General features: G+C 40.2%; 1 long non-coding RNA gene across 2 annotated transcripts; it reads left to right on the top strand.

Moving 5' to 3' along the window:
* Positions 1–2,165: 2,165 nt before the first annotated feature.
* Positions 2,166–20,473, top strand: LOC105483177 (uncharacterized). 2 transcript variants are annotated; one of them, XR_988072.2, is made up of 5 exons: positions 2,166–2,208; positions 9,005–9,185; positions 10,177–10,300; positions 14,055–14,135; positions 20,339–20,473. It is a non-coding gene; the product is annotated as an uncharacterized lncRNA (long non-coding RNA). The 2 variants fall into 2 exon arrangements; XR_011609890.1 differs by lacking the exon at positions 2,166–2,208 and adding an exon at positions 8,758–8,880.
* The last annotated feature ends 294 nt before the right edge of the window (positions 20,474–20,767 follow it).

The following is a 20,767-nucleotide window of genomic DNA, read 5'->3' as shown; positions in this document are numbered from 1 at the left end:
CTAAAATGTCCTCAGTTCCTATTAATAAGGCAAAAGGAAGATTCTTTATAAAATGTTTGGAATGTTTTGAGGTTTCGGAACCCCTTGGGAACACGAGGCATAATAATGGAACAGATGTAATGATCTCTGTATCACACAATGCCGGTTGCTTAGAAACATCCCCCAAAGATTAGTGGATGCTCTTTTTGTCCATACTCCTAATTTCTGAGTCTTTTACACTTGTCTATTTAATTAAAGAAAGGATATGTAAAATTTACATCTGTTCAGACATTGCTTCTTTTCTGGTTGCTTTTCAGGGAAGTGCTAAAGAATTTAGAGAACCTAGGGCATTGTTTCATTGGTTGTCAGAGCATTCCTGAGAGGTTGAATACATTTGGTAGTGAGTACTGCCCGTATCAGTGTTGTAGCCGAGGAAATCAAATCAAAGAATTGCGGTAGAGACCAACATTTGGAACAGTGATCCCTTTGTTTCAGCCTAGGAGACTATCTTGGTAAGAACAATCCTCTTTATGAGACATAAAGCTGCCAAGCAAAGGCTATTTGTAATGAGGCTTTTTCCTTAGTTACAAGATTGAATTCTAAATTAGTTGAATCTCATGGGCCTTAAATATAAAACTGGCTGACACAACCTAATTTTAATATGGCAATGCACCATAGGATGTATGAAAGTGATTGGATTTTAGCTCTGTTTTGCAAAGGGGTTTGATAGCTATTTGTACTTAGACAGCCTAACCTCTGAAAGGCTGGTCATTCTGTAAGTTGAAGCTATATCCAGCTGCAAAAGAGGAACTGGTGGTTACTCTGGGATGGCATGAGGCAACAGGACATGCATGGCTGGTACCATGGCGCCTTCTGAGATCCAAACTATCCTTTCATCCTAAAACACAAAAGGATGGGCTCAGTGTCTTAGGGACATCCAACTAGTTGGAGTAACTAATTAGAATGCTCTATACCTTGCCTGGATGGTGAGAAACACTTTACATTTTTCTTTAAATACATACACATTCTCCATTTTCTTTACCACTGGGTCATGGGAAGGAAGAGGGTGGCATTAAAACATGCTCATGCTTTATCGTGTCTGTGGGTCTGTAAAGGATCCCACTTTAAAAAGAAGAAAAATCTGGTTTAAGTTCAACTTCTGGAACTAGAAAGTTAATATTTGATTAGAAAAATTTTAAAAAGCAGAGTAACAAAGTATTCCTAGAATCTCATCACATTATAAGGTCTTATGAACACATTATGTCTCTTGAGAGGAAAGGAAGAAATGCTAGACCTACTCACTTCCATTTGGCTTTTTGAGAAGGATCCAGAAAAGTACAATGACTGTAAAGATACAGGGATCTTTACATATATATTTTTTCTCTCTCTCTCCCCCCCAGTTAGTCTTTTTGTTTGGTGGTTATGTGAAATTGCAGGAAGAGTCACTATTAGTGAACATACATTGAGTGTCAAAGACGTGCTAAGGGAATTCTGAAGTACAGAAAGAAACATAATATTGTGAGCCAACAGATTCATGCATGCACGTATTTTATTGTATGTATGCTATGATGTTTTTATGCATTGAGCTCATGTTATAAATCAAACAAATAAACAAATATACTTGGCAATAGCTCATGTGCATCTGTGGACTGTTTAGACAATTGCAAATGAAAATGATTGCTTTTTCTTTTTGTGTTTACCAAACTTGTTGGTTTTATGATGTGGATTGTCTGCTTTTTTTTCGCAGGGTTTAAATGTTAAAATTCTTGTGATGAAAACAGAATAAATGAATTGATAAACTAGAAAACAGTTTATGAAATTGAACTGCAAAATATGCTCTTTGCCTCATGTACAATGTTATATTGTGTTCATAACCATAAACACCCTGCAGTCATCGCCATGTGTGTGCTGGATTGGAGAAACAGTTGAAACCTTGTACAATGGTGATTTTTTTTCTATTGATTTACAGACTGAAATAACAGAAACCATCTCTGATTTTTGAAAGTATAAGCTGAAGAACTGAAAAGATGAGAACTCCTTCATTGCCTAGGAGTTAGAATCAGAGATAATGACACAACTGGAAAACCAAGATGAAAACATATGAGACTGATATTCTCAAAGTATAATCTTGAAAAAGAAGTGAGTCAAGCACATGTATGGTCAGGCAATATACTGATGCAGCGGACCTCTGGTGTTCTGGCTGGCCAGAGTCACCTTTTCCTTATTCTGGTAGGCATACCTTTGGTTTCCTGGGAGGAATCACATCCCTTAACCTCAGTGTACACTGAGATTGGGCACACTCCAGCACCTGAAGGAGACATGTAACCCAAGCTTTTGTCATGAACATATTTCCTCTCTTTGGCCCCAATGATCATCTCAGGAACAGGCACAAGACTCCACTCTGGTCAGTAATAATCAGACCCAGAAGCTCTTGGCTGAGCTGCACATGAACCCAGGAGGGTGTAAGACCGAAGGTGCTGGGGGCTATCCTAAGAAAAGGATCCCTCCAAGAGTTAAGCCAACAAAAGGGAGAGTGAGTAAGAGTCTGAGCCCACATAAATTTGAACTCCAGAGTCTAGCCATGCCTGAAGCCAAAACTTCTCCTAGTTTTTAGGATTATTATATAATCTCTTAAATCTTAAAAAAGAAAAGAAAAGAAAAGAAAAGAAAAGAAAAAAACTAATATCACCTTAAAGATGACTTTTTTGTCCTTTGTAACCAAGACAGTCCTGATGGGTATACTCCAAAATAATGAACATGAACCAGAGTGAGCTAGTGAGCATAAAGTCTGGATCTACTGTCTGGCAGGTGACACAAAAGAACTCCCATCTGTGCTCTGGATGAACCAAGACCCTTTCCTTGCTGGGTCCATGTGCCAAATATAGAGTGAGTTAGAGGAAGAAGGATATGATGAAAGATTACAAGGTCATGTTGGGAAAAATTATCTCCAGGCTGAGAGGGGTTGGCACAAACTGAAGTTTGAAATGACACAGACAATCTCTGGTTTATCCACTGCCAACAGCAAATAAATAAAGGAGAAGACATAAAATGGAGACCAGCTGGTGGACATGTTTTAGATTTGCAGAGCATCAGAGCTGTCTGGGATGAGAAAACAGAATGGACTGTAGAGGTTCTGCACCAGCAGACCAAGCACAGACTTCCAGGAGGCTCTTGGTAGGCAGACTTCCTTGGGCTGCCTCCACCATTCCATCAAATTTCCTCTGACCCTAGTTTGATATGATCGACAAGTATTCAACATTTCAAAGAGAAATAGAGGAAGAGAGAAGGAACTGCTTTCCTTTGATCAATCAGATATAGTTTTATAACAACATATTAAGAAAACTGTAAAATAAAGCATAAGAATTATAGTGTAGTAAATACATATAAGTGTATGCAAATGAACAAAGGTCTATATAGGAAGAACTGGATGCCAGGATAAGTGCATCAATGGGTGGCCTGCGTAGAGAATCTAAAACACAACTCTCTGTTTTTATTTTCTGTCACCCAGGCTGGAGTGCAGTGGTGTGATCATGGCTCACTGCAGCCTCAAACTCCCGGGCTCAAGCGATCCTCCCTTCTCAGCCTACAAAGTAGCTGGGACTACAGGTGCCCACCACCGTGCCCAGCTAATTTATTTCTATTTTATTTTGTGTAGACATGAGGTCTCTCAGTGTTGCCCAGACTGGTCTCAAGCTTTGGGACTTAAAGAATCCTCCTATCTTCACCTCCTAAGATGCTAAGATTACAGGCATGAGCCATCATGCCCAGGTTAAATTCTTAAATGTTGACAATTTGCAGGGGAGAAAAAAAAAACTAGAAGGAGAACAAGAGACAAGTGAAACGTAAAAAGAAGGAGTTTTTGTTTGTTTGTTTTTTGAGAAGGAGTCTCGCTCTGTTGCCCAGGCTGGAGTGCAGTAGCCAATCTTGGCTCACTGCAACCTCTGCCACCCGGGTTCAAGCAATTCTCCTACCTCAAGCCTCCTCAGTAGCTGGGACTACAGGTGTGTGCCACCAAGCCCGGCTAATTTTTTGTATTTTTAGCAGAGATGGGGTTTCACCGTGTTAGCCAGGATGGTCTCAATCTCCTGAGCTCGTAATCCGCCTGCTTCTGCCTCCCAAAGTGCTGGGATTACAGGTATGAGTCACCGCACCTTGCCAAAGAAGGAATTTTAATATAAGTGATAGGTGATTCAAATCTCAAGAACATTATCCAGGGTAATAAAAAAAAAAAAAAAAAAAAGAATGGAGGCTGAATCCAGACAGATTCAGGGGATGTCCCTGGATTCTGCATTTCCCAGTGTGATTTTGGAAACCAGACCTTACCCAGAAAACCAGGTACCCCTTAATTTTCATCACTCCATCTAGAAAAAGCAGGAACTTCAAGCCAGATTGGGACAGGAAATCCTTCCCTTCCTTCCTTCCTTCCTTCCTTCCTTCCTTCCTTCCTTCCTTCCTTCCTTCCTTCCCTTCCTTCCCTTCCTTCCCTTCCTTCCCTTCCTTCCCTTCCTTCCTTCCTTCCTCCCTTCCTCCCTTCCTCCCTTCCTCCCTTCCTCCCTTCCCTCCCTTCCCTCCCTTCCCTCCCTTCCCTCCCTTCCCTCCCTTCCTTTCCTTCCTCCCTCCCTCCCCTTCTCCCCTCCTCCCCTCTTCCTCCTCCTCCTTCTTCTTCCTTTAAAATTCTCAGGACCTTCCACAGTGCCTGTCATATATTGTTGAATTGATTGATTAATTCCAACTGGAAGAGACAGTGGCATTCTGAACTAACCCCTAATTTAACTGATGAAAACTAAGGGTCAGAAAGGTGATGAGTTTAGTTCAAAGTCACATAGCTACTTAAAGGATCATCCAAGACAAGAATTCAATATTCCTGAACTAAGGGGGAAAAAATGTTCTTATGCCTGAGAAAATAGATTGGCTGGTAGTGATTCTCCTAATTAATTAGAAGACTGTTACCACACAGAAGAGGGTGATATTCTAACAATTGCAGGAAATAGAACATTTCTTCCTATCATGCTTTGCACAGAGATGGTTCAAGCAAGAATAGCCAGTGAAATGAAGAAATAGGGAATGGAGAGGGGTGGTGATAGAAAGCAACCTTCACAAATACATTGTCAAAAGGTTTAGTTGAACTCTGTGTTTGGTGGAAGCACCTAGAGATGTCAACCTCCCAATGCATCAGTAGTATTTGTTAGTGCCTTTTATCCTGTGGGCCTTAGGTTAGGGCCAGGGGAGGAAACCAGAGAGACAGAACACAGTGCTGAAGAGAGTGAACACCCACTTACATTAACAGGTTTAGTTCCACACAGCTCCTCCGACTGGAAATTGTTAGACCTCGGACTTAGCCTGTCTTCATCACTATCTAACTGTGCAGACCTCTTTAGACCTTAGTGTCCTCATCAGGACTGAATGAGCAATAAATACCACTGACATTGCCACATTCTGAGTGCCATGAGGATGTGGCATAAAGGCATAATTAAATTCAGTTGAAGTTAATCTAGAATTGTCCATCCTGCCCTCCTCTTCTGCCTTTTACTGATGAATGGATGTAAACCTGAAATTCATTTTGTTTCTAGAATGCTTGGGATGTTGAAATTATTCACATTTTAATCGGCTTTTAACAAGAATGGGTAAGAAAAAAATTAGGACAATTAAGAAATAATGAAGCCATTATAAAAATAGTAATGATTTAAAAGCAGGTAAGGGAATACTATTATTGGAAATGTTGAATACCTGCAAACGAACAGTCGTTTGACAAGCACACCATGGGATTAGGGATTTCACTAATGTACAAATGGAACCACTTATAATAATTTCTTCCCAAAACTGAGGATAATGCAAATGTCCTGATTATTCCTGGAAATATATATCCTCTTGAAAATTGACCATGCTGCACAATGTTGGATATTAGATCTGAAGATGTTATCAGTGCTTTTTAAAAATTTATTCTTTTTTCAAAGATAGCAGCATCCTAGTTTCTTTCTTATAAGTCAAAAGACTTTTCTGAAAACTACCACAACCAGATTTTTTTTCTCAAAAAAAAAAAAAAAAAATCCCAGATATGCAGTTCTGATGTGATGCTAACAGTTGTCATAACCCTAAATCTCTGGCGCTGCTCACTCAGACCAGTGTGAATGTCTCTGGCCAGGCAGCTCACTTGGCAGCACCTCTTCCTAGCAGTGAGACACGGATCTGGGCCCTCCATCATGAGGATCCTCTGTCTTCTAGGGTCTCAGAATATCTTACTTCCAGCCCAAGGACAGTGAGAAGCAGAGCTTGGAAGATTGCACAGAAGGTTTAGTGGCCTGGTAGTGGCCAGCATAGCTTCTACCCACATTCTGTTGGCCAAAATTTAGTCTCATGGTCCCACTTTTATACCCCAGGCACAGGAAGAACAGTTCAGCTGTGTGTTCAGGAAGAAGGAAGGAAAAAGGAACTCTCTTCAAGGATTTCTATGTGGGAAATCATTTCTACTCATCTTGGCTGAATGAAACCAGAAGCTTTGACATGAAGAGGGAGTGACAGCTTATACAGAAACAAAGAGAATGTTTCCTCATGTGCCACTAAGTCTAGAACAGGCCATTTGAAAGATAGATAGGGAAATTGTGTTTCTCTGTGTGAGACATCCTCTATGCAACACATTTCAGGGCCTCTGATTCTGAAGAAGGGTGGGAAGGTAGACAGGGAAAGGATAGAAAACCCAGGAACAGTCTCAAAGGAAGCCACACTGCCCCTCTGTTGAGGAATGGCTGACTAGGCCTCATAGGCTACTTGGTAGATAAAGAATAGGGGTAGGGGTGTGGTAGATAAAGAATAGGGGTAGGGGTGTGGTAGGTAAAGAATAGGGGTAGGGATGTGATCAGGGCAAAGGAAGGAATCCCCAGCACACCATTATCCAGTCTCTCTTTTCCAACTTCTTTTCTTTTTCTTTTCTTTTTCCTTTTTTTTTTTTTAGACAGAGTCTCGTTCTGTCACCTAGGCTGGAGTACAGTGGCGCAATCTCCGCTTACTGCAACCTCCGCCTCCCAGGTTCAAGTGATAATCCTGCCTCCGCCTCCCGAGTAGCTGGGATGACAAGCATGCACCACCATACCTGGCTAATTTTTTGTATTTTTAGTAGAGACAGGGTTTCACTGTGTTAGCCAGGATGTTCTCGATTTCCTGACCTCATGATCCTCTGCCTCTGCCTCCCAAAATGCTGGAATTACAAGCATGAGCTACTGCACCCAGCCCCAACTTCTTTTCATTTTCTACCAACCTCTCTTCTCCTCACTGTCAATGTCTCTGTTAGTCTCTCTCTCAGTCTATCTCTCTGTATCCTTAAACCACACACACACACACACACACACACACAGAGAGAAAGAGAGAGAGAGAGAGAGAGGCGCTATCAGAACCCAGAAACATATAGACATGAAACAAATGGAACTGAAAGAAATCCAACACCACAAACCCCTGGTAATGATAATAATGAAGAAATGCTGCTGCTAGATGCATCTTGTGATGATGCCAATGATCTAATTCTCTTATTATCAAAAGATGCAGGTAAAGGCAGCCTTGACAGAAGGTGTTAAAAAACCAGAAGAGCACAGATCACTGAAACTGCATTATCTGATTTATGCCTTTCCAAAGACCAGTCTTGTGTAATATGCTGATAATAGACTCTAGCCATCAAAACATTATTTTATCTGGTATCTTGATTTTTAAAAATTGTGGAAACTAGCAAATGGAACTGGGTTATTTATGTAGTGTTTGAAACCATGTTAGTCCACTAGGGGAAAATGACTACACGCACACAACAAAAGTAAAAACCCAGACTGGATAATAATATAATGAAAAGCAGCAGCCTCAATGTGGTACCATGGCCAACAATGTAAAATGTAATTTCCAAATTAGAATGGACATTTGTCTTTCATAATTAATGAAACTTTGAAAGAGGGATAGATTGGCATGTGGTTGCCCACCAGATGAGACCACTACCTACTAGTACTCAGGCACAGCCAGAATTCAAAGCCATCACTGTCAGCAGAGGAAGACCCCTGCTAAAGAAGGATCCACATCAGAAAATAGCCCCATCTTTTTTTTTTTTTTTTAAACAAGGTCTCGCTCAGTTCTCCAGGCTGGAGTGCAGTGGTACAACCATGGCTCACTGCAGCCTCAACCTCCTAGGCTCAAGTGATCCTCCCACCTTAGACTCCCGATTAGCTGAGACTACAAGCATGCACCACCACACCTGGCTAATTTTTTTTTTTTTTTTTTGGTAGAGATGAGGTCTCACTATGTTGCCAGGTCTGGTCTCAAACTCCTGGACTCAAGTAATCCTCCTGCTTCAGCCTCCCAAAGTCCTGGGATTACAGGCAAGAGCCACCATGCCCGGCCTGCCCCATCTATTGAGTTATGCAGGGGATATGAGAGTCTCCTTGGAGCACACAACACAAAACTTAAAAAAAAAAAAAAAAAGTTTTAAAAAGTTTAAGTAATTGGACATAAAAACTCCCCAGAAGCATGACCTAATCATTTCATATTTCATGCAATTTAAAGAAGACATCTTTTTCCTTAAATGACTACACATTAATCAAATGGACCTCCACACTTGAGAAGATAAATGCCGACCAAAGAAAAGGAAGCCTTCGGTATATTTACCTTTCCTTTTAAAGCACAGACCTTAGAAATGAATGGGATTTTTGATCATTTATCATACACAGAGACCAACTGTCTCCCAGAAATTTTTATGTCAAACCACACCTGGCCATACATGTTTGTCTCTTGATTCACAAGCTCTAAATATCATATTGCAACATTGTTGGAGAGAAGCCAAAAGTAATGTGCTTAAAACTCCTTTGCAGTCTTAAATAAGCTGTGATACTGGAAGAATAAAAGCTGCCTTGATGTTCCAAAACTATGGATAACGTAAGTGTTATTTATTTAGTGTTTTAAACATATTATTTAGTGAGATTATGGCAGTATATTGACCTTCCTAATGAGGTCTGACTAAAGCCAATATTAAAATTAATGTGCCCTCCCTTGCTCCCAGTGACAGAGTGTAAAAGGAGCTGGCTTAGAAGGATCTTGTGGGCTGTGAGAAATCAGAATGGCATTAAAAAATTGGCCATAGACAATCCATATGCAGATGATCAAGATGACTTCATCACTGTTAAGATTCCAGGAACCATCTTTTCAGAACTGGCTCAGGGCTCAACGACCAGAATCTATTGGTAGGAAATATTGATTATATTGATTACAGTGGTTATAGTTTATGAAAACACAAGGAGAGTGTGTAAAAGATCCTGAAAGTGGTTTTAAGTGGAAAGACCCATGCCACATGCATCAGAACTATATAGTCATTGGAAACCACTGCAGCATAGTAATAATGCTTAGAACTGACAGTCCTGCAGCGTTTCTATATTCTCCTCCAGAGCCAGCATATTTTCCAGCCTCACGTGCATTTTTAAGCAGTTATTAGGATGCCTACTTGTTAACTGATCTCAGATAAATCTTAATTCTCATTCCCAAGCGTCATAGAACCACATCCAAATGTCCCCTTCCTCTGACTGCACAGCCAGTTTAGGCCAATGGTGATGTAGGTGAAGTCAACATCATTTCTACATTTCTCTCTCCCAACTTCCTCATATTTTACCCTTCATTTTCCTCCTCTTTGGAGTTAAAATTATTAACAAAAGCTAAAACTATAGCCTCTCCCTCTGGTAATGCCAAGGTAGATTTCAGAGCATGGCCTCGATAAGCCTGGGGTCCATTTACATATGCTTGCCTGCTCACTTCACAGCTGTGTAACTTTGGGTGAGTCATTTTACTTTTCTAAGACATCGTTTCTCAGCTGAAAAAGTGGCGATACAGATGTAATGAAATTACATTCACCAAGCTCGTAACGCCAAGAGGCATGTCTCTGTAATAGAAAGGACATAGGTGAAACAGCGTTCTCCCCATCATTCTAAGGCCGTAGATTTGAGAACTGTGTGCTCATTTGTTCAATATAATCCGACTGGATATTCAAGCTCCAAACGCTATTCGAGAGGTCAAATTACCCACTTCATCTTCTGAGTTGCTGTATTTACACTGGCTGCCTATTCCACTGCCTCCCAAACAGGATGAGTTTGTTCTTAAATCTACTTTGGTAAAACTCCCTGGCCATGTTCTCTGAGCAGATGATTACAGATGCTCTCCTTTTCTTTGTATTTGAATTCCCAGCCCAAGCGGACAAGACAAGCAGGACAGAGGAGCAAAGGACTAGATAAGCAAAAGCAAGGACTGACTTTCCGGAGAATCTGCCTAACTTCCATTTCACATTTAAGATGCCAAAATAGTTCCTCAAGTACGTGTGCCAATGGCGGTGCTGCCCTTGAACATGTTCTCCCGGCTCCCGTCTGAGTCAGTGTAATGAGTCTGCGTTTTATAAGAGTTGAGCCTGGTCCAAATGGAACCATGTAACTGTTAGAAAGATTAATGGACTGTATCATCCAACAGTTGACTGTAAACTTCTAATTGTGTGAATCTCAGTGTGGTGTCTACAGCTAAATTGGCGCCTGCTTCCTCAGTCACTAATATCTGCTGATATTCTTCATTATTTTTCTAATGCCAACCCTAGGTACATCAGTTCTGGGCAGATCCCTGAGGAAAACAACAACTTTTGTTGTAGGTACTTGAGAGCAGTCATTATCACTGTTGCCAATTAATTCATCAATCAGCGTTTACAGAGCTGCCACTGAGAAAGGGGAACAGCACTGTGCCCTGCCGAGTAATAGAAGGACGGAGGAGTCTCTGAGACAGAGGCTGCACTCTAGGGGAGCTGAGTAGGGGAGAAACCATAAACAGAAGCTAAGTGATGTCCTTCCTGCCCCAGACTGCTGGACACCAGGCGAGCCTTCACCTACCCCTCCAAGCCTTAAAACTGGAAGCAGGACAGCAGCCAGACCTACTTACTCGAGGAACAACCAACAAAACCCACGTGAAACATGCTTTGAAAAACATTAAGCTCGGCCGGGCACGGTGGCTCACGCCTGTAATCCCAACACTTTGGGAGGTCGAGGCAGGTGGATCACCTGAAGTCAGGAGTTTAACACCAGCCTGGCCAACATGATGAAACCCATCTCTACTAAAAGTACAAAATTAGCCAGGTGTAGTGGCAGATGCATATAATCTCAGCTGCTTGAGAGGCTGAAACAGGAGAATCACTTGAACCCGGAAGTAGGAGGTTGCAGTGAGCCAAGATCGCGCCATTGCACTCCAGCCTGGGCGACAAGAGCGAAACTCCATCTCAAAACAAAACAAAACAAAACAAAACAAAACAGATAAAAAAAGAAAAGAAAAACATTAAGCTTGACATAGATGAAATCATTTATCCTAGCCTATAATAGAAAATACAGATAATGGAGAGTTAAGACTAAACCAGGTGACTTGGGTTTGCCTGTACCCATTATCTTTCTTATAAATTCATGCCCTTCTCTTCCCGTATTTTTAGAACATTCTTAGTAATTTCTCCACATAAGCAACCCTGATTTTTTTTTTCAGCTTTGAAATTGTCTACAGGGGCTTCTTTAAGCTGCATTTGCTTTGTCCTCAACAAAACCACATTCTGTTAAAAGAACCATGGCTGGGGTCAGAGAGAGCTAGAAGTCCTCTCTAGCTCTACCCATCTGCTCCTTCCCCTACTCTCTTTTTTTCTTGGCTCCCTTCTGCTTCCTCTGGACAGGAAACACATAGCTGTCAGCCATATGATGCCTCTCCATCCTACAGGAAGCTGGAGCACCAAGCTGAGACCACAAGTGCTGGGGTCTTCATTGCAGGCACCTAATTGTTTAAATAGCTTTTTATCACTTTGCAAAAATGTCCCCCTCACCTTCCTTGTAGCTGCATTAAATAAACATATCCCCTTATGTTCTAAAGAGTCCTTTCTTTGCAGAAAATCAAGGAGAGAGGAATATTAGTTATCTGTATTGCGAGGTGTATTGTGAAACTCTGGATGGCATAATACTTGGCAAGTAGGACTGCAAGTCTCTGAAGTTAATCAAGTTGTTGAGGTTTTCAGGATCCAGATATTGGCAGAATTTCCCCCACACTCCTAATGCCAATTTAGATGTCTACATGTCTAGGGAATAGTAAATATAGAACATGAAACTGCAGCATTAAGAAAGAATCGTGGCTGCAGTCCTGTCTAATCAGCATGCTCCCTCCTATTCTCAAAAATTCCCTTCGACTAAATGGGGAACAATAATATATATGCCCTCCTCAGTCCTGGAAAGAGCTACCTTGCTGTTCTCTAAAAGGAGATCATGACCTATAATAGAAAATATAGGTCATGTAGAGGTAAGACTACACAAGGTTACTTGGGTTTGCTTGTACCCATTTTTTTTCTTACAAATTCATGCTCCTTTCTTCTGACATTTTTAGAATATTCTTAGTGGTTTCTCCACATAAGCACCCCCTACTTATACTTGCATGACTTATCATTGATAGCAACCAAATTTATACAGTCTGTAGATCAGAGACATAGGCTGATTAGGAACAGATTCATGTTGATTTCAACCTGTACTTTCCATGATGGAAAAGCTAAAGCCTATTGCACTCTAGTTTAGATATAACTCTGATTCCATAAACTGTCTCTAGTTGTTACAATGAAGCCTATAAAAGAACAATCCTAAATAAGCCTGAAAATAATGTGTTGGTACAAAGTGCAGTATCAGATTTTACCAGCGATACCTATAAAGTTCTTTACCAGAATATGTAAAAGGTAGTGTGCTAGCCAAGACTCCTTTTCATCTTACTAAAGGAATAATGGCCAAGTTAGGATGTTAAGACTTATCATCAAATGTTTTCTGTTGCTTCCCCCATGGAAAAGTAACAGCGTGATTATCTCATCTTGCTAGAATTACTCTGTTGTGTGAATAGGGGAAGAAAGTGTGGGAAGGGGGAAGTTAAAGCAGGAGAAATAATGGAAGGCTATGAATCCTAATACCAATTAAATTATGCCATTAGCAAATGTAATTTTTCCTAAAATCCAGACCATGTGAATATTGGTAGGTGAACAAAACTTCCAGGATGCCATGGGAATGAGGAGGAAATGGCTAAAGCCCACAAGACCCAAAGAAAAGGGTCTGTGGAATCTGAAGGCACTGGTGTTTTTCCTCTCATCCTTATGAGTATAAATTGTGGAAGAGATGAACAAACAAAAAGCCCAATGAGACTATTTATGAGGAGAAGCAATAAAATCCACCGATAATGTATGACAGAGAAGGGGAAATGAACTTTCCCAAGTAGAGTATAATGCGCTCTTCATGGGTGCAATGCACAAGATTAACGACGCCACCCTCAGACTCCTTGGTGGCATTTCAGGACCTTACAATGCAGCTTCCTTTCATTTCATTGGGATGTAAATAATTGATAATTTGAAGGGACCTGAGAAACCCACTGCAACAGAACACAGATATTTTTTATGACATCAATTACAGGGCTAGTGATTTGATGAGAAAAGGAAAATATTTCAAACTCCACTTTAATGATCTCTACCAAGAACCCCTAGTGTTCCAAATGAAACGTGGGTCTCTGGGCCTGGAGTTTTTTTTTCTCTCTCTCTCCATTTTTTCTCCTCAGAGGGAATATAAGTTATAGCTGAACAGAAGAGATGGTTAATTATTTTCATGTCTGTACTCTGCAGTAGTGGGTTGTAGGCCTCCGCATTCTAATAGAGAAGAAAAAGCTTGGGAGAGTTGAGGCTCTGGGAGTTATGGGGGCAGAGTTCCCTTGTGTGTGCCACATCAGGGTCGCCTGTTACGTGACAGAGGTGTTGTGGAGTTAGGCCCGGCAACTAAAGCCATGATCATAGTTAAGCTTGTCATTTATGGCATTACAACACCAGGACACGTTAAAATGATATGGGAAGCAGTACCATTAAGGCTGTTGAAAGGAAGTCAGAGTTCAAGTATTTGTGCATGAGGCACTTTATGTGGTGACGACTTCTGAATTTATAGTTGTCAGGGGAGGGGTAGATGTTGATTTGGTCTAAGAACAGGTCTGTTCACGCTTGTTTCTGGTTGATCATGAAGTCCAGTTCATTTTATTTTTTTTCATAGCAAAATTCTTGCAAGGCTGCTACTGCTTTATGGAAAAGATTCAGAACCATACCTGGAAGGTTATCCAAAGACTCCAATGAGGTAAGGCAGTGAGAACTGTGCTGAATCCTCATTGTGCATTGGTCCTGAGGGACACGTGGGTGAGGTCATATTGGGATCAGGGCAGAGAGGGCATGGGTATGTGATAGAATGAAGGAGGTGGGAGGTAAAGAAGATACTTCAACCCAATTCCAAGAACAATAAAATCTTATTATTCTATGACCCATTACATACATTTGAATTCACCACAAGTCAAAAAAAGATGCCTTGAAATATCATTACAGGGTACAGGAAGTCTCTCTGAATTAGCTTTAATAGGTGTTTGGATGAGTTTCTCCACTGCCAATATCGTCATTATTGGATTGCATTTCTTTCTTCATAGAGGCCTAAACAATCAAGGGGGGAACTTGGTCTGTTGGTTTAGAACTCCAGAGATCTGCCAGACTGCTTGCTCTTGTGTTGAAAAAGATACTGGCTAGTTGTTAGGCCACAATATTGAATTCCTCATACTTTAAAGCAACGTAATTCTAAGCTTCCATGTCTTGTAAATAGCTGTTGACTGACTTGGCTCATAAGTGGGATGGAAAGGAATAGATAGTGGTTCAATGAAAAGAATTCATTTTTCCTTCCAGTTTTTTATGCAAGTACATCCTTGTTTCTCTAGTTTCATTTCTTCACCATTGCTCTGTACCTTCCTAATATTTAGTATAATCTAATGAAGTCAAACAAGCTATAGGATGTTAGATTTTCAAAATGTCAGCAGCAAAGTACTTATTGTGGTTTCCTTTCTTATGGCATCATGAAATAATCAATCTATTTTTTACAAGTCTTCCAACTCAACTTTGTCTACTTAAGAAAAATCAGTCTCACTCTAAATGAGATTTATTGAAATGTTCCTAAAATGCTTCCTATTTACCTATCACAAGTGAAACATTATTCAAAATGTGGAAGTGGTTTGTGGAGATGGGTCTTTTCAATTTAAGCCTGTAAGTACAGTTCATAATAAAAACCTGTCAATGAAGTAGATATTTTATCACATCTGTGTTAATTTGGGACTGCTAATTTATCATTAATAAAGCATTTGGCTAGAAAACGATGTCCATATTTGATGGTCTGGTAACTTCTTTCTCCTATTTTTATGCCACAATAACTGCCCAGTCTTACTGTTGCCCATTATAAATGTGTAAAGTTTTATGGACTAAGTAATGTCAAATGAGGCAGTGTCAAGCAGATCTGGAGACAAGTTGGGAGTGTTTAGATGGAAAAAGAAGCTGTGTGGTCTATGCCAGCCTTGCTTGTAGTTTTACTGTGTATTGATCCTTTTTTACACACTGATTTAGCATCCTGAATTATGATGCGGTATTTAAATTTAAATACCAATTGAGAGCTCCTATCTCAAAGGTTGCTCTAAGTCATAGCCATTTTTGACTCTGATGGGCTCTGCTTCTCTGGAGTGGGTATTTTATTAGAAGTGCTCGTAAAAGACTGCATGGCAGTTAACAAAGCAGTGGAGAAAATGTGTGGAGCTTCATAAGCTTCTAGGAAGCAATGAGTGGATTGGTATAACAAAAACATTCACAAAATCACAGTCTTGAAAGGATCCTTCGGAGGTCATTCAGATCAGTCTGCTGTCTCTGGGTAGAACAGAATTTAGAACATTCCCTGGAATCTTCAGAAAAGAGATTCCATAGACTTCCTTCTTTGGTAACAAAATTTACTATTCAACAAGCCCATCACTAGGGTAAGCTTTCCCCAGCACCTCCACAAGCCCCTGCAGTTCACATTCACTCCCATTTCTCCCAGATGAAGAGGCACTGAAATCCCAAGTGGTCTACCACAGGAAGAAGTAGAGTACATTGCATTGGTTAAGCTTTTTGAAAATTAGGGATCCGTAAATTTGTAATCAGATATAACACATTCAACTCCAGGTGTTATTATTTAGCTTCTGTTTGTTGCATATGCACCAGGGCTATTTTTGTGAGTAGAATATGCCTGAATACTGTGCTAGAACTTCTTTTTTAGAATCAGGCAAATAGGATTGGGTTCTAGAGTTGCTTTTAAAGAGGTGTCAGTTGCCAGTATTGCAAAATGGATACTATATCCCTATGATATTTAATGTTCAAGTATAGGAAAAATGGAAAGAGGAAAAAGAAAGGAGGGAGATAGGGAAGGAGGGAGGGAGAGGAGGAAGAAATCTGTTAAATGATTTTAAGTCCATGTAGAACTCATTCCCAGGATTCTTGAGTCTGCTATGAGGCCATGCCATGTCTCATTGCCCAGCACTGCGGCAATGAGGGGAGAGGGAAGGGGCAGACACCCAGTGGACCACGGATTGTTTTGTGTTCCCTGCAGATGAGAGGGAATGCTGCATTGTTAGGGTGATCCTCCATCACTGGGTCTAGATTCCAGGAGGGTATGGGAGGAGGATGGAGGGGGTAGTGGAAGAATGCAATGTGATTTTATTCATGGCAATATAAAATGATTCCTTTCTAGCTCATGTTTCCTTCCAATGTCTTATGACAAATCTATTAATTCTCCCCTTATAGCAGTGAAAGAGCAAGAGATCCAAAGTAAGACCAAAATATGGTTAAGGTGTGAGTTTTATCTTTTTCATTATAAAAATATATAGGTTGCAGAAATGAAATAATTTCATTACATGTGGAACCTCCACTAATCAATACTATTTATACAAATGCAATAATTCACTGGGCTTTATAAAGAGTTAAACTTTGAACCTCTAACAAGTTAAATATAACTTTTTCTTGCAGTCAAAATGACTAGTTCACCGCACTCTGTGTTTTACAAAATTATCATGTTTAACTTTCATCCAACGGGTTACACAGTTGTTCTCAAAGTGTGGTCCCTAGACCAGTGACATAACCTGTGAACTTGTTAGAAATGCAGATTTCTAGACGCCATCCCAGACCTACTGAATCAGAAACTCCGGGGATGGGAACAGCAATCATGTTTTTGCAAGCCCTCTAGATTATTTGGATGCACACTATAGTTGAGAATTACTGAGTTAAGGAGTATTCCTATTTTAGAGATAAGAAAACAGATGTACAAAGAGTTTAAGCAATTTTTTCAGCACCACACAGCTAGAAAGTAGTCAAGGCTGCATAACTCCAAAGCCCTTGTTCTTAACATAGCATGTAGGTTTGCTATGTGATGAACCTCAGTTTACTTGGGGATCCAATGTCAAAAATACAGATAAGTAAGAAATACACTACGGAGAAAGAATTTAAATTAAAAAAAAAAAACTTAGAACATATGGCTTTAAATGTCTTGCTTGGCTCAATTTTTGGCTATAAAATATTTAAACTGAAAAAGTTATAACTCAAAATGTTAAACTCAATGCCAGGGAGGTGATAAAGAAAAAATTACTAGAATCAGAAGCTCCAGAGAATTAGCAGATTCCTGCCCCTGTGAAGGGGACAGCCCTTCAATTTTGTGCTAGCAGACCAGTGCTAGACCAAAATGATATCTCAAAAGAAGCCAGGAATCCAAATTTGTGAGTGGAATATTACAATTTTAAAACATTAGTACGGATTCATAAATTGTGGGGAAAAAAACCTATACGAATTAAAAATGAAACAAAAATCACATAGATTTCACTTACAGCATGCCATTTTGCAACGTCTGGCTGACAAATCCTTGTAACATTTTATGAACCCAGATTAAAAGACTGAAGGGATATAAGGTTGATGGAAAATACGTGTGGGGAAAGGCATGGGAAATTGAATTCATGGAACTATGTTAAGTGATCACTTTATCGAACATGTGCCTAAACCTGATGGCTATGCCATCATGGCCACTTTTATTGATTCATAGCTTGGAACAGTGTTTCATAATATCTCTAGGCTTGTACAATCTTCATTGGGATCGTGTGATTGCAGACCCTGGTTTCACAAGCAACTGTTTGAGTAAGTGTTGGAAAATTGCCTTTTGCGGTGTATGTCAAGTGTTTATGTGGGCACCATTTTAAATTTTCATTGAGAAAGCCACTCTCTGGACTGAAAAACATCCAGAGGAAGCAGGTTTGGAAAGGTTACTGCAAAATCCATCTCAACTGCAAACAGAAGTGATTTTAATGCCTATTATTTTGGAAGCAGTTCAAAGTTGTTTTTTCCATTGTAAATAGCATTAAAGTGCTCTTTGGAGGCAAGTATTACTTTTTTCTTGGCCCACTGCACTTCAGTAATGGTTCTTATACACTGAAGGCACAACAATAAGACTCAGAAAGTTATGTACAATATATCAGGGACAGCAGGGGAGAAGTGGGAGGGGAGAGAAGGTCATCTGGTAAGTATATAGAAGAGAAATTTGGGGGTGGAGATTCTGTGCATGAGAATACCAGCCAAGACAGGGAACATCTGGAAAACCTGCTCTGTATTATGTGGTCATTCCACAAACTTTTCCAAGGAATCACATAAGGAGAATATTACATTTTAATTAGAGCTGGGATCGCTCCAGAGAAAAGAGGAAAAAGGAGGGTGGCTTGGTGAACAAGCTGCCTTTTAGTTTGGCTGAGTCCAAGAATTGCAATTAACCACTTAGCTGCCTCTTGATGCATGCTGCATTTCCAATAGCTCAGTGATTTAGCAGAATATCACATTGGGCTTCTGCCCAGCCCTAACCTGAGAAAGGAGAGCAGAAGCAATGGGTGAGTGTCAACTGAAGAAAAGAGGTCAAATCTGGGACATTTTTGTATGAAAGGAGCCAGAAAGCCAATGTGATATCTTCTCTTCCCCCTTTTATTACTTATGTCATGTGGCAAGTTCATCAGTTATTCTCAAATAGTAAGGATGGAAGCAAGAATAAGTACAAATTTTAATGAAGGTAAGTAATTTCCTTAAGGTAATATTATTCTACTGCATTTTATGAGAAAATACAAGTATTATGCCAAGAAACAGAGTAGTTCACATCCCTTGGGCCCTCCTTCCCTCCTTCACAGTAATTAAGTATTTTTAAAAGCTAATAATTTATTAGTTTTTTTAATTAAGCATCTAACAAATTTAAAAATTAGGTTTCGGCTGGGCGCAGTGGCTCACATCTGTAATCCCAGCACTTTGGGAGGCCGAGGTGGGCGGATCACGAGGTCAGGAGATTGAGACCATCCTGGCTAACACAGTGAAACCTCATCTCTACTGAAAATACAAAAAAATTAGCTGGATTTGGTAGTGGGCGCCTGTAGTCCCAGCTACTCAGGAGGCTGAGACAGGAGAATGGTGTGAACCCGGGAGTCAGAGCTTGCAGTTAACAGAGATCATGCCACTGAACTCCAGCCTGGGCGACAGAGCAAGACTCTGTCTCAAAAAAAAAAAAAAAAAAAAAAAATAGGTTTAATAAATCTAATATCATTGGGAAGAAGAAATTGCAAGGAATGGAAAAAATGTTTCTTAGAACTTAGAATTTGTTTTTGTGGTTTACAAATTTACCATTGTACATTGAGCTCCAACTGTGCATCAGGCACTGTCCTAGAGCCTGTGGAGAGTATAAAGATAGAAGACCCAGCTGCTGCTCTCAAAGGACAAACAGCCACATAAGAAAGATAAGGCATAGCACCTCAAAATGTTAATAACAATATAAGCAATAATATATATGATGGCATGTAGTAAGTTGCCAAGCTAATGATTCAGAAAGAAGCGCCATGGGTTCTCAGGGTAGAGAAAGCAGGGGGAGCTTCCTAAGGGAGGAAGTATTTGTGCTGGACATTGAAGGCTGGGTAGAATCTGGAAATGGATAAGAGGAGGATCAAGTAGAGATTGAGTTATGCTCCGAACAAGTGCAGGAAGGCATGACAAGTGTTCAGAAGACGAAGCAGCATGGATGGCTATGCAGAGGTTTCTGGAGGCAACACAGGAAGGGTAACATTTGAAAGGGGATAGTGGCCAGATTGTATAGAATGTTGACAAGTGTGGAGGACCTTGGTTGAGGATCCCTAGTGTAGGAGAGAAGAGCTTACAAGGGAAAACAGTCCAAAGCTCGTAACCAAATATTTCAGGAATACACACACTAAACATGTACTAGCAGTAACAGAAGTGGGTACAAGAAATTTTTTTCTCAAATGGTATGTCTATGGCATATGACCATTTGAATATGATGTCTGCTGTGATTTCTGTTTCTCTTCCTTGATATCCCAGATCCAAAATTGTTCTTCCATCTGAAATACTCTAAATTTCTTACCCTTTGCATTATTGACCCCATGCCAATAACATGTCAACTCCTTCTCTCTCCCTTTCCAGCATATCTTCTCCAGACAGCATTTTGCACTTGCATATGAGCTGTAGCCTTTCCAAAAGTTGGGGAAATCCTGCAAAGAAGGAACATGGCATCTGATTCTTGGAATAACATTCTCTCTACACTCTTCCAGCTGCTGTGGATACCTATAATGACTGATTTTATTTAATAAGAAAGCTTAAAATGTTTCCCAATTCAAAACATAACCCTGCATGCTGTTCCCTCTAGTCTAACCAGAAATCCCATTCTCCTCCTCCTGTAACTCAATAAACCAAATCTAATTGGAGAATAATTATAAAATACACGGATGTGCAATTTGTTTCACTTGCTCAATAATTAATTAATACACTACTTATGGTTCAGAAGAGCTCTTAAGACACAGCACAAATTCCACTGGATGACAAACAATATCAAAGACATAAGCCAGGGGCAGC

The sequence above is a fragment of the Macaca nemestrina genome, chromosome 11 (assembly GCF_043159975.1).
Source record: "Macaca nemestrina isolate mMacNem1 chromosome 11, mMacNem.hap1, whole genome shotgun sequence".
In the NCBI taxonomy this organism is placed as follows: Eukaryota; Metazoa; Chordata; class Mammalia; order Primates; family Cercopithecidae; genus Macaca; species Macaca nemestrina.
This window is presented reverse-complemented; position numbering and strand designations above follow the sequence as displayed.